Raw genomic sequence first — 13,418 nt, 5'->3', positions numbered from 1 at the left:
TTAGACTATTAAACAAAACCTTTGTGTAAAAAAAAATTTATAGCGAAAATATTCCGATTATTTGCTTTACCTTAAAAATAGGTAATAGTCTAGTTTATGGCTAAAATCTAATTGATGTCCGCCCTTTTTAAATAGTTTGCTTGGTATACATATTGATAACTGATATTTGACTGAGATAAACGCATCTACTTCTTTTTTCATCTCATGGAAATGAATAGCTAAACTTTTAACTGTTTAAACTGGCTAGTATGCTTCTGAAAATCCAACTTCACAATCTTTCAAGGTAATTTTAGGAACAATAATCTTTCCTGCGAGAGAAAGTGGGGGGGGGGGGGGGGGGGGTTTAACACCCTCTATTATACTATGTTTCTAATGGTTAGGTATAACTTTGCAAAAAAAAAGTGGGAGGGGGGGGGGCTAAGCCCCCCCCCCCCCCCCCCCCCCCGGTTCCGACGCCTAAGAAATGTATAAAGTTCCAGTCTCTTTGAAGTTGAAGACTTCACCGAATCTGGTTGTGTACTGTATTCCTTGTGTTTTGGTCAAAATAGAATTCTTCTACCATCATGCGATCATTCACGATTTTGTGACGTCATCTTCTGTGGAGGTTTAACGTAAGGACGTGAAATAACAAGATTTTGACATCTTCCAATGAATGAACGGTGGTACGCATAATTCGCTGAAAGTTATGAAATTTCTAAAGGAGCATGTTTACGATTTTGGTCAAATTCTATATTTCTGTTTTTATTATTTACAATGCTTTAGGAATGCATTTCCAGTGACCGAATGAAATTTGAGAGTTAGAGTTATAAGCAAGATACAGGACTCTCAATTCCTTTACATGTAAACAATGCTCGTGCCCTGTTTTTGTTTACATAGGTTCAATTTACAAATAAAATATCTTTTTGAAGCTGATTTGTCTGTCTATCGTTTAACATTTTAGGTCAAAAACTAGAATTTTTACTTCAATGTTCAAAATGTAAACAAAAGATTTCTTTACATAGCAAAGAATTGTAGGCTCTGCAACTCGCTTATAACTTAACGAATTACACTCAAATGTTGGTGGCTTATTTAAAATGCCTTAGTGAAGCATTGTAAACATTAATAATGTAAACAAAAATAATGTTTGACCAAAATCGTGTCAATGCCCCTTTAAAATCAGAAAAAGACACCATAGATCAAGACATTCACGGGAGCGACAGAAACAGAAGTGAAAATTTAAAAACATTTTTTCTGTTAAAACGGCAATAAAATTTAAAGTTTTGATGTGCTTAGCATAAATTGTATTTTCTTTTCTTTCGTTTTAGAATCTTTTCATCAGAGCAAATGTTTAATTAAAAATATGCCATACAGACTTTATAAGATTCAAGCTTTTGTATTTGATAAAGCAAAATAGAGTTTGGAGTAATGAGTTCATGATAAGCCTTTTCATAATATCAATTTTCAATGTCAACATACCAAACAAACTTTGTAAGATTCATGTTTTTTTGTATTTGATAAAGCATTATAGAGTACACCTTTATATATCTTGATAACTTTGTATATATTGAGACTACAATTTTGTAAAGTGAGATAAAGAACATTAAATCATGATATCATTTGCAAAATCATATTATTATCTGTTAAATCGTAGTTCTATCTGTTACTTTTATAATACAGTATATTTTTTTAGTTGTAGCCATAAACATAAGATATATATTTTTTGTGAGAGATTTTTTGTAAAAGAAGAAAAGTATAAGATAAAAAAAGCGGACAATTATTCGAGGTTTTGTTTTTTTTATCTTGAAAATAAACAAACAAATAATTAAATGTGTTTTTCTGAATAGTTTTGTTTTTAACCGTTGGCTGCCAGGTTTTACAACCAGTGAATATGCCGAGCTGCTTCAGGTAAATTGTTTGGCAGTGAGTATGATGGAATGCTGTCACAACAATATATTAAATGCAAATTAAGTTTTGTATGATTTAACACTTCCGACAATACATCAGACAGCCTGCAGTATTCAGGTAAAAAACAACTATTTTTAGATCAATTTTGCCAGGAGATACACTGAAATATCGACAAGGCCACAGAGCAGGACTATTTTTCTTCCGTGAACATGGATAAACAAATAGTCATTTAATTACTAGATGTAAAGTATGTAACCTTGGAATTTGTTTAGACCTAAATTTAAGAAAAAACAAAATTGAATGAAAAATGAAAAACGTCCCGAATATATTTATTATATGCATTATTTAATCATTTTGGAGGCTAATGGTCAACAATCTACCCATGACATCTACTTTGATTCTTTTATACAAGAACTTTAGCCATGATTTATAATTTAGTTCAAGCAAAATCCAAATATTCTGGCTTTCAAATTTGAACATTTACTACATCTTTATACAACGATTTCCACCTAAAAAAAACCCTAATTTATTCTAAAAATGCCATCGATTATCCAGCTCCCTTAAATGTCATTTCATCTTGTAAATATTTTAAAACATCCATAATCAAGAAATGAACTTCATCGTTTGGATGCATTGAAAGCATTGTAAACACTTGCTGAACGATACTCTTTTATAAATTTGCCAAGTCAGCATACTGATAAATTAAATATAGGAATGAATGATCTAAAAAATAAAATAAAACCAAATTGACTAATGACTTTTAATTCCATAGGCATGACACACGACGAAAATAAAATCACCAATCAAGACATTATCTAAGGTGAATACAAAATATTCTACGCCAAAATAAAAACTATAGGTATCAGTATTAAAAGAACACATTGAAAAACATACGTAAATAAATAATATAAAATTTATTTTTGGTAACAAAGAGGCACAAAGATAATTCTAAGTGAGTATTCTCACCCACCTTGCTCGTCATAAGCTACGCCTAACGGCGGAATTTATTGTGATAAGTAACGGCAACTAGAATTGGCAAAATGTTCACAAAACATTTTTAACAAGGTCCAAGTAATAGACTGATCCGAGAGATAGAATAAGATTGCCCTACACGATTTTGTATGCTTTTAAGAGTTGTCTTTCCTCAATAAGGAGCCTTTATAATTGTAGGAAATGAGTTTTTACCGCCTTACTTTATCATAGTACAGTCCCGAAACAAAACCATTTTCAGGTACAAATCAAAATTTGCTAGGCCGACAATGGACCTAAAATGTGAACCTCTACGACTTTGGCGTGGGAAGCATTTTCGGCGGCTTAGATAGAAGATGATGCCACCACATTGTCAAACCCAAGGGACATGGCTAAGTCCGACGTTTCTTGCTTAGAGGAAAGATGGTTACATATTTATCGCGTTCAGAACAAAGTGCCACTTAGAGTTAACTTTTTCTGATGTCAATATGGGGATCAAGAAAAGAAGGGATCTGAAGAAATGGAAGGACTTCGTAGAGGTAGATAATTGGATGTATGGAGATCATTCAGAGTGATAATTAAGAAAATAAATCGAGGGTTTTGTGGTTTTAGTAAGGGATTTTTGAGAAATATTAAAGAGTTTTTCGAGGGATCATAGCATGGAAAGATGGAAGCATTTGAATGTTTCATAGATAAATAAGAAAATATTTCAAGATGAAACATAAATATTTGAAAAGATATATGTTTTGATCACACACAAAGAACTAACAATTTGGAAAGATAATTTAATGCTTTTAGTAATAAATGTGAAGAGAATTAAGGCTTTTGTAGAGGGATCGTAATTTAATGCAAAACACATTGCGATCTTGAAGGTGTTTGGGAATGATCATAAGATTGAGGATCATAAGATTGAAAGTTTTAAAGAGAGATCATAAGCATGAAAAATGAAAGTTTTGATGTAAATAAAACAAACATATAAGGATTTAAAGTCTCAAAGTGAGATCATATTGAGAGATACAAATAAGAGCTAGGGATTGAGGTAAAATCATTTCCAAAGAGTGATTGCAGAATTTGAAGAAGAATCATAAACATAGAGAAATGGAAAATCATCTACATGGTGAATTTTAAATTCCAAGAAGGAATCATAACAAGCAATAAAAGATTGAAGGTCTCTAAGGGAAATCATATAAGGAAAGAAATGGAAAGCAGAGAGAGAGAGAGAGAGAGAGAGAGAGAGAGAGAGAGAGAGAGAGAGAGGGGGGGGGGGTTATTCAAATGAAAAACAACAACAAATAATTAAGACTATAGTGTTTTTCTAAAAAGTGTTTATTTTTAACCGCTGTCTGATAGGTTTTAATGAACAATCAGTGTACATGCCGGGCTGCTTCAGGTAATTTATTGGACAATAAGTACGATGGAATGCTGTCATAACAATATATTGTATGCAAATTAAGTTTTAAATGATTTAACGCCAGGCAGCCTGCAGTATTCAGATGGGAAAAACAACTATTTTTAGCTCAGAAATATTGACAAGGTCACAAAGCAGAACGATGTTTTTTTTTTCTTCTTCCGTAAATCCTAACCTGCATTTGTGTTTGATTAAGACGCCCAGTAAAAAATATCGTATCTTTATTAATAAAGGTTTGAAATTTTGAATAATCCCTTAATCGCGTTACACGAAAAACATATGATACGATTATAAACACTTCTAATTAATAATTAACAAAGCTAGGGTTTTTGAAATGTCCATTTAGTTAACTAATTAAGGTTTAAAGAAACTTCTCTTCAACTCTTTCAAGGATGGTTCAGGTATGTGGCAATGTTGAAATAGTTGCTGATAGCATTATTTAACGCATACTACTGTTGTTCACAACGGCTATAAAAATGTTCTCGATATCTAGATATGAAACATAACAACGTTAAACATATGCCCCCCTTAAATCTCTTGATCATGTAATAATAGATCAACTTGCATTATGTAAAATTTTAAAGATTATTATGAAAACCTTTCTGCTTTATGATAGAGAATTTTATAATCGTATAATATAATAATAATAGAAAATTGTAAATTTAAGAGCTGCAGATTAAAAATGTCAAACCCTTAATTCTTGTGACCATGTTTCAAAGACAGTTCCAAAATTCTTTCTTGATATATGTATTGACATTTGTGACTTTTCACATTTTTTATCACTGCACGAAAAGTCGTGTTTAATTTCACCTTAAATGCAATTTAAACGTTACGATTATTTAAAATTTAAGTATGTAGTATTACATATTGTGTGCCCGAAAACGTTTAAAAATAATTAGCATTTAATATGAGTTTACTGGATTCCGTAAAAGAACAAATTTAATAATGTCGGAAAAATTGTAAACTTACTCATACGTACAGATTTAAGTGTTCCGTAAACTAACATTATACCTCTTGCATATAAAACGTATAATTTTCATTAAACATGCTCAAAAAATTAAGTTTAATGGATATATTAAATTTGTTTGGTTAATAAAATTTAATGTTGAATTTTAATTCATTATTTGTTCTCGTTTAATTTACATTTTACATTATAAAACTGTCAAAAATTAAATTATATACGGATATCTTAAACTTCCTAAAACATTCAAATAAACGCTTTTATCAACTTACATTATACCTATTGTTTATGCGACGATAATATTTTGATTAAACCTGCCAATATAAACTGGAATTGTATATATTTTACATCATTATTATTTTCGTTTAATTAAATTATTATACCACCGCATACATCTTTATATAACTTCAAACATCCAGTTGTTTTCTTTGAAATTGTTTTTGCTATCATTTTTGAAAATTAAAATCACACACAAGTCCACTTAAGATTCGATTTTATTGCATGTTAAAGTCTCAATGATGTAAAAAAATAAATACATGTATTCTTACAGAGCAAAACATTTCAAAGTTTTAAGCATAAAAGTCACAATTTAGAAAATTACAATACGTACGTCATGATCAGATACATATGGAATAGATGCCATTACAATTTCTGATATAGTTCTTAAAAAATACTTAGGTAAAATGTCCAAATTTGGAATTGTGAAATGCACATTTGACTTAAGCAAATGCAGGCTAATACACATTAAATGGAAATAATGGAATCTATATAGACTAGTAGGAAAAAAAACCACAACTGAAACAGACCAATAAAAATTGCTGCATGGTCTGCAAATAACAAATTCTAGCTTAACTTGCGTATTTTCATATACAACATAAATTACAACACAAAGTCATTTTTTCTATATAATGCATGTGGATAAAGAAAAGCAATTGTTGAAAGTTGACAATACTGAAGTAATCAAATTTTTTTTACTTATTTACTGGTCACTAAAATACATACACACGCACACACAAATTCTCTTTCCTAGTACATGTATTTTGAAAATAGCATGTTTTCATAGAAACATACATACTACATACATACTCTATAGTTCATAACTGCAAATAGATAAGAGTTTCCATGAAAACCACTTCAGAGAAGATATATATTAACAATCATATTATATGTAATAGCATTGAAAAAACCCTATATATTTATATATATGATGCATACAAATACCAAATTATACTAAATTGAATAAACAAATTGTTCAATAATAGGATGTACATGTGCATCTCTAATTTTAAACACTTCATGTGATTTTAAAAAAAATTCCCTAGGTTTTACATTATATTAAAAATTTATTATACAGAAAAGAAAAATACATATTCTAATGACCAGACTATTCAGTTAACATTTTGGAACGTATATAAAGTAATTTTAATTTACACACACTTCATATGCAAAAAAGTGAAACTTGTACAAATATGTAGAATAAAATAACTTGAGATAAAATTTGTATTTTTTCCGTAAATTGTCTAGTCTACGCCCAAGTTTCAGGAACAAGCTCTGAAAGATATACATACAAAAAGTCCTGCCTAGATGTCCATAAAAACTACTCTTTACTCAATAAATTATCAAAAATCTAGTCTTTAACTCTTTACTTAAAACAAAAGAAACAAATTATGATAAAATATTCATCAAAATAACCACTTTATATCACTCATATATGTGTTTAGTTTATAATTTGATCTATGATTTTAAACTTATACAAGCCTTTGACAGGGAAGCCTCACTCGCCCACAAGAAAGAGCAAAAGGATCGGTCAGAGACGCCACCTTTCTCTTACTTGGGTATCAAGATCTGCAACTAACTGCCAACAGAGCTCCATTTAAAAATAAATAACTTCCTATTGTCTTCAGTTCTATTATGCTATAGAGATGTATGCACTAATTACTGGAAATAAACTTAAACATATTTGTAAATAAATTGAGATAAAAAAAGTATGACTTGGTTACATGCCAATATGACAAAAATTGAAAATCATAATGGCCAAATTTAATCTATAATTGATCAGCATAAAAAAAATTCAACAATAAAAAAATACACAATGAATATTCTTTTACATAACAGTATGAGTTGAACAAGTAATATCAGATCCTGTATTTAAAAAAATACCCAGCATATTTTTAGGTTCATCATACTACAACAATACATCAAGCTATTTTGCAATGATTTTACAGTCATATCACATATTGAGCTTTGCAGTTCTCAAGAAGTGTTAAACAACTCTTTATACATGGATAATAACCCTACATCAAAATATGAATGAACCTCTTGCGAGGAACAAAAATTGTCCATGGGACGGAGTTAACAATTTTATACAATCAACAATGTATATATCAAAATGCTTGCATATCAGTAAAACCATATAATAACTTTCAGCTCAGGTGAGCTTATTATACGTGACAGTTGCAGAGATCTTTTAAAAATCTCAAATGGCCCATTTCTGTTCATTTGATATATTTTCTGGTTTGTCTCTAGATGATTCATTGTTGGTCCTTATACGTCTTATACTTTGCCTTTTTGAACATTTGGATTTCAGAGCAGAACTTTTGGTGTCCAATTAAACATTCGTCAGAGCGCCACTTTAGAGATGTGATTTCATATATTGTGTCATCTTCCCAATCATTTTCATATTCTGATGACATCATCAAGTACTCGACAAGAAATACAGGTTCTACTTGTTTCTTTTTCTCCTCATCCCAGGAGGTCTTTTGTTTAAATACAGCCTGACAGCCTGTCTATAGTATAACTTCCATTTTCTACAACATATATACACACATAAATACACATGTTTATACACACATATTGTCTTTAAAAAGCCAACATTGTAAAATGTTCTGGCTTTTCTTTTAAATTCCTCAGACAATTTATTTAAGCATTAAATCATTGTTTTTTGAAAGAGGAGTAACAGGCGTTTGTGCATCATGAAAATTTGTCTACACACACTATTGCAGTTATGAGACTATATATTTCAAAAAACAAGAGATATTTGTGAAACACAATTGTCCCTTTCTTCCTTGGAGACCTCTATAAAGAAATGAACGAAAAAGCAAATAATTGGGATTTTCCCATATGCAAGGGGCATAACTCTGTCAAAAATTGCTCAATTAGACTCTAAATCAAACTTGACCAAAATATTATTATGATGAATCTGTGTGTCAAATTTCATATCAATAGGAGCAACCTCTGCGTTAAAGGAAATTGTTGGTGGACCGGCCGATCAACAACAGCAATGTAGTATTCCCTCCCTTGTCTGAAGGGGGCATAATAACAAGTATTTACATTTCTGTTAATTCTTGCCTTATCTGCAAATGCGATTTATACATCAAAACTCCTTATTAATCTTAAAAGGTAAGTTAAATCAATAGAACAGTCACTGTATATAATACAGCATAAATTAGAACTTCAATACAAGTTCATGATTTTGGCAGTTGTAAACAGGGACATTTGAACATATGTATGGTCTAAACTCTCAAAACATGCAGTGCATATAATTGGGCATACCCTTGTTTCCTTTGATACAGATCCATTCCTTTCTTGAAAGAATCAACTCTCTCCTTCCTTTATCTTGCATAGACAGGAAATATCTGTTTATTGCATCTAAAATATAACATTGCAACAAAAATTAGAATATTATTTGCAAAGTTTTATTTAAATACAAGAGCGCGGGATCTGACAAACACAGGGTTCGACACTAACTGTTTGATGCATTAGTCCAGCCGGACTAGTGCCTGTTCATTTTAACTAGTCCGCAGGCAATTTTATGTGGCCGTCAGAAATAAATTAAAAAGCATTACCGTATTTGCCTTATATATAGTATGGAGTTTTTAAATAGCATTTGTAAGAAAGGGGTGCATAATATACACTATAATGTTTTTCTTACAGGTGTTGCACATGTTTAGTTGTATTGTGCTATGCAGTACATAGCAATGAGCTGCGTATTCACTATCTCTGTGTACTAGGTGTATGCCGCCATTACAGATGTTATAAATAGATCTATGCAAATTAGATCCAGGCTATGAGCTACCTTGTTCTTTTCATTGTTTAAGTTCTTTAAAAATCTGTTTAAAATAATAAGCAATTTATCACAAATTATTTAACGTAAAACAATTCATTTAAATTAAACAACTCACAGGAGATTCGTTTCACCTATATTTTTTAAAAACACATAAGCGTCCCTTTCGAAGCTGTTGTTGTGAACACGTGCGCTTGTAACCTATTAATTTTCTCGGACATCCCCTTACGGCAAAGAAATCATCAAGTCACCCATAATGTCCTGCATACCTCTGTTGTTTTGCTCGGTAACTCTATAATCACTGCAATGTATCATATGCTAGATAATAAAAATACAGTCAGGGTTTTCCATTAAAATGTCGACAATCACACATCGTTAATTTACACATTTTTTAAGCAAAACTTTTTATTAGTTTGACCGGACTGACTAGACAGAAATTTTGTTAATCCGTATGAAAATCTATTAGTCTGTGACTAACGGACTAAGGTTAGTGTCGAACCCTGCAAACAAAAATTTTTATTGGTGTGGTCTAAGTTATTAATTCTTTAAAAAGTTTTACTTCAATATTTGGTTTCCATCATCAGATTTCATTTTTCACTACAATCCTAGGGAAATTCCATGGGAGTATCCATCATGCACAGCAATCTGAAAGTATGCATTCACAAAATACCATACCAAGGCCATACAATTATATAGTTGCTGATATTGAGATAACTCCTCTCAATACGCTCCACATGTACATTACAGTATAAGCCTGTATAATACAATTAACAAAAATTTTAGATGTGTACAAATGATTGAATATATATTAATATACAAGCCAGTCACAACATTTATGCTTATCAAATATATGTATGTTATGTCTCAGCAATATTACATTCAAACATGCAAAAAAAAAATCAGTATGGTATACAGAACATCATGAGTTTTAGGTCTGGAAATCAGGTGTACAACAAAAATGAAAGGCTTTATCACCCAATTCTTTTATTTATTTTAGCCAAAGCTTTGTAAAATGTTGTGTTCAGATGAAGCCTACTGTTTTTTGTCAGAGAATGTACCACATAATCCTCTAATTCTTAGCCCCCCCCCCCCCACCCAAACAAGATTCCAGCAAAACCTAATTCAAAAAACATTTAAACAAAAAGCTACAATAGATTAATCACTGAAAAAAAAATCTTCAGCTTCAATTCAGTCATGAATTTTTTCAGGGCTGGGACGATACTTTACTTAGCAGATTTGGTACAAATCACGATACATGAGATGCGATATGATACATATCACGATACATTGCAACTAAATGAAAACATGAATAAGGGCTTAAAATTTATTGAATCTGTCTATGTATTACCACATGTCCAAAGTGATTTCATTATATTTAAAATGAACATTGAACAATTTACAAATTACTTTCGTCTTGTATTCACTACTTTTCATAAACAAGTAATCCGAAAGTTTTCCACACTCCAGATTTAGCTTCGATTTGACAACTTTATGAGGTTTTCTGCCATCTTTGTACTTTCATATTAGGCGCGCAGACTTAAAATAGCTGGTATATGAAGCTTGGATATTTTATGAAAATAAAAAAAAAGTTCGCTACGGTATCGTTGTATTAATGGTAAATGTATCGATCCAAATATCGTCAAAGTATATACCGTGATGCACTGGTGTGTTGTCCCATCCCTATATTTTTTTGCGGTTATTTGTTAAATATAGCAAATCAGACCAATATTTTATTGACATCAAATATACTTACATGTACTTGGCTGGGTACACATATTTTAACTTTCTTATTTCCTTTCTTTTGCGATGGATTACTTTCAGAGAGTATTTAGCGATGATTTCCTTCTGCCCCTCCAAGATTTTTTCCTGCTGAAGCTCAATCTTTCTCAACTTGAAAAGTGGCCACGATGCTGGTCCTATTCATCAAAATAGTGAAAATAAATCAAAATACAGGCATTGAAGAGTTATTCTAGGCCTCTAAGGCGAATCAAGTCAAGTCGTACCCAAACCGACTCGTATAACCAAGCCGACTCTTAATCAATAGGTCACAGATTGTGACTATAATGGGTAGCAATTCTTGGTTAATAGCTACACTCTGTCCCGAGTTTTTTCTTCGTACACTTTTTCTTGATATTTTGATAATCATAAATATCTATGTGCTCAAATTATGTTCATCCTCAAAATAGATATGAAATATCTTCAGATTATCTGTTTTGAAACACCCCTTTGGCTTTTGCCCCTTCAGATCTCAATACACAACTCAAAATAGTCTATGGGGATTTTTCATTGCACCAGCCATGAAATAGCCTGGATAACGAAAAATTGTGCAAGGTATATATTCCAAGTGATTTCCAGATGGCGAAAAGATGCAGACATTTCCTATTATAAATTTCCGTAAGAAATTTATTTACCTTCCTGTGAACTTTTATGAGTGAAAAATGATGTGTCATTGAATGGAGATATCTTGGATATATTTTCCATTTCATCGATTTCAACTGTACTTCTATTTGAGTGTAGCCTAGGTGTATTTTTATAAAAAATCATCAAAAAGTGATGGAAGCAATAACTTGGGACAAATTATAATCAACATTGATTAAATTTGAAACTTGTGTGTTTAATCATTGCTCCCCCCCCCCTCCATTCTCGGGTTATTTTTTTATCATTTATTTTTAACTATATGTTGATTTATGCTACATTTAAAAAACACAATTAACGCAAAAGCTATGCAGAAATAAAATATATACCCCTGGTATAAAAAGCAAAGAAATTGCAATGTCAGCAGACACCATCCTGTAAAATTTGACACCTCGCTAGGAAATCCTTAAATTATTTATACTTGTTTCTATCATATCGCTGGTTCTATGGTATTGCGGTATTTCTGTTTACTTATAGTAGCACGCGCTGAAATTGACATTTGACGTCGGAATATTTATAGACATTGAAAACAGACACGTTAAACATTACTGAGGTATATAAACTCACAAAACATTAGTTTCTGGAAATATTTTCGTATTGATAGATTTTTTAACAAAATAATATAACTACCGCGATATCATAGGACGGGCTCATATTAACTGAAAAAGTACTGACCGGCTGGAAATGATGGTCTCTTTAATTTCATAAGGTGTCAAATGGTGAAAAAATAACTTGTGAATGTGGGGGGGGGGGGGGGGGAGGGGGTGAATATGGGGGTTGGGCGTCCCGTCCCAAAGCATCTGTGAGTACAAATACTTATACCGGTAGATAATATGGTAATTTGATAATATGACATATTTATTTAAATGAATATCAATATTAAACAGTTATGACTGTGGGCATAATCATGTAATTTGAAGTTATTTATAACTCGGACTATCCGACTATTTGATTACAAATCAGTTTGGTTACGAGTTGACTGTACTTCTTACAAGGGAAATAATCATGTTCACAAGGGGAAGTAACTATAAAATTACAAGAGCATGTGTTAATGGGACGCTTGTTTATCGATACTGTAATCACCACCATACCTATTAAACAACTGGTACTACTGGCCGGCGAACCTATCTCCAAGGTGCTGCTACATGTAAGAACAGAAGTTGAGGCAAAGGACTGACGTTGTGGGACTGTTTCGCCATCTTGTTTCTCACGAGCGCTCTACCTGCTTGACATGGTGGTGACTTTTTCTTCCCTTTCGGCACTTGACAATAGTCTTGACAATGGATGTTTTCCTAAAGATTTCGTCGATGTACGAATCTGTTGATTCATCAGTCCAAAAGCACTAAATTCTGATAGATCTACTTCGCTACTTCACTCGAATCCGACATGTTATCTCCATCGCAGCTTGGCGGGTTCAGAATTCTCTCGATTTTTGATTGGCTTAATTTGATTCGCATGCGCGTAGAGGTTAAACTCTCTCTCTCTCTCTCTCTCTCTCTCTCTCTCTCTCTCTCTCTCTCTCTCTCTCTCTCTCTCTCTCTCTCTCATCCTGAATCAATTGTTATAGGCCTAGTCAAATATTTTTTATTTGCTTTGTGAGGTTTTTTTTTTCTACAAATCAAATATTTCCTTGAAGTGATTAATTTAGTGGGTTTTTTTTCGTCCCAAACCCCTTCCACGTACATGTAAGTTCAGAGCTGCAGCATATAATAATATTG

At 31.8% G+C, this 13,418-nt stretch overlaps 1 long non-coding RNA gene across 1 annotated transcript; it reads right to left on the bottom strand.

The window, feature by feature from the left end:
- Positions 1 to 7,336: 7,336 nt before the first annotated feature.
- LOC105334371 (uncharacterized) lies at positions 7,337 to 12,992 on the bottom strand. Its single transcript, XR_010710127.1, has 5 exons — positions 12,792 to 12,992; positions 11,039 to 11,201; positions 9,845 to 9,930; positions 8,775 to 8,870; positions 7,337 to 8,029 (listed from the first exon to the last, which is right to left on the bottom strand). It is a non-coding gene; the product is annotated as an uncharacterized lncRNA (long non-coding RNA).
- Between the last annotated feature and the right edge of the window lie 426 nt (positions 12,993 to 13,418).

Source organism: Magallana gigas, chromosome 10 (assembly GCF_963853765.1).
Source record: "Magallana gigas chromosome 10, xbMagGiga1.1, whole genome shotgun sequence".
Taxonomy (NCBI): Eukaryota; Metazoa; Mollusca; class Bivalvia; order Ostreida; family Ostreidae; genus Magallana; species Magallana gigas.
Note: the sequence above shows the minus strand (reverse complement) of the source record. Positions and strands in the feature narration are given on the sequence as shown.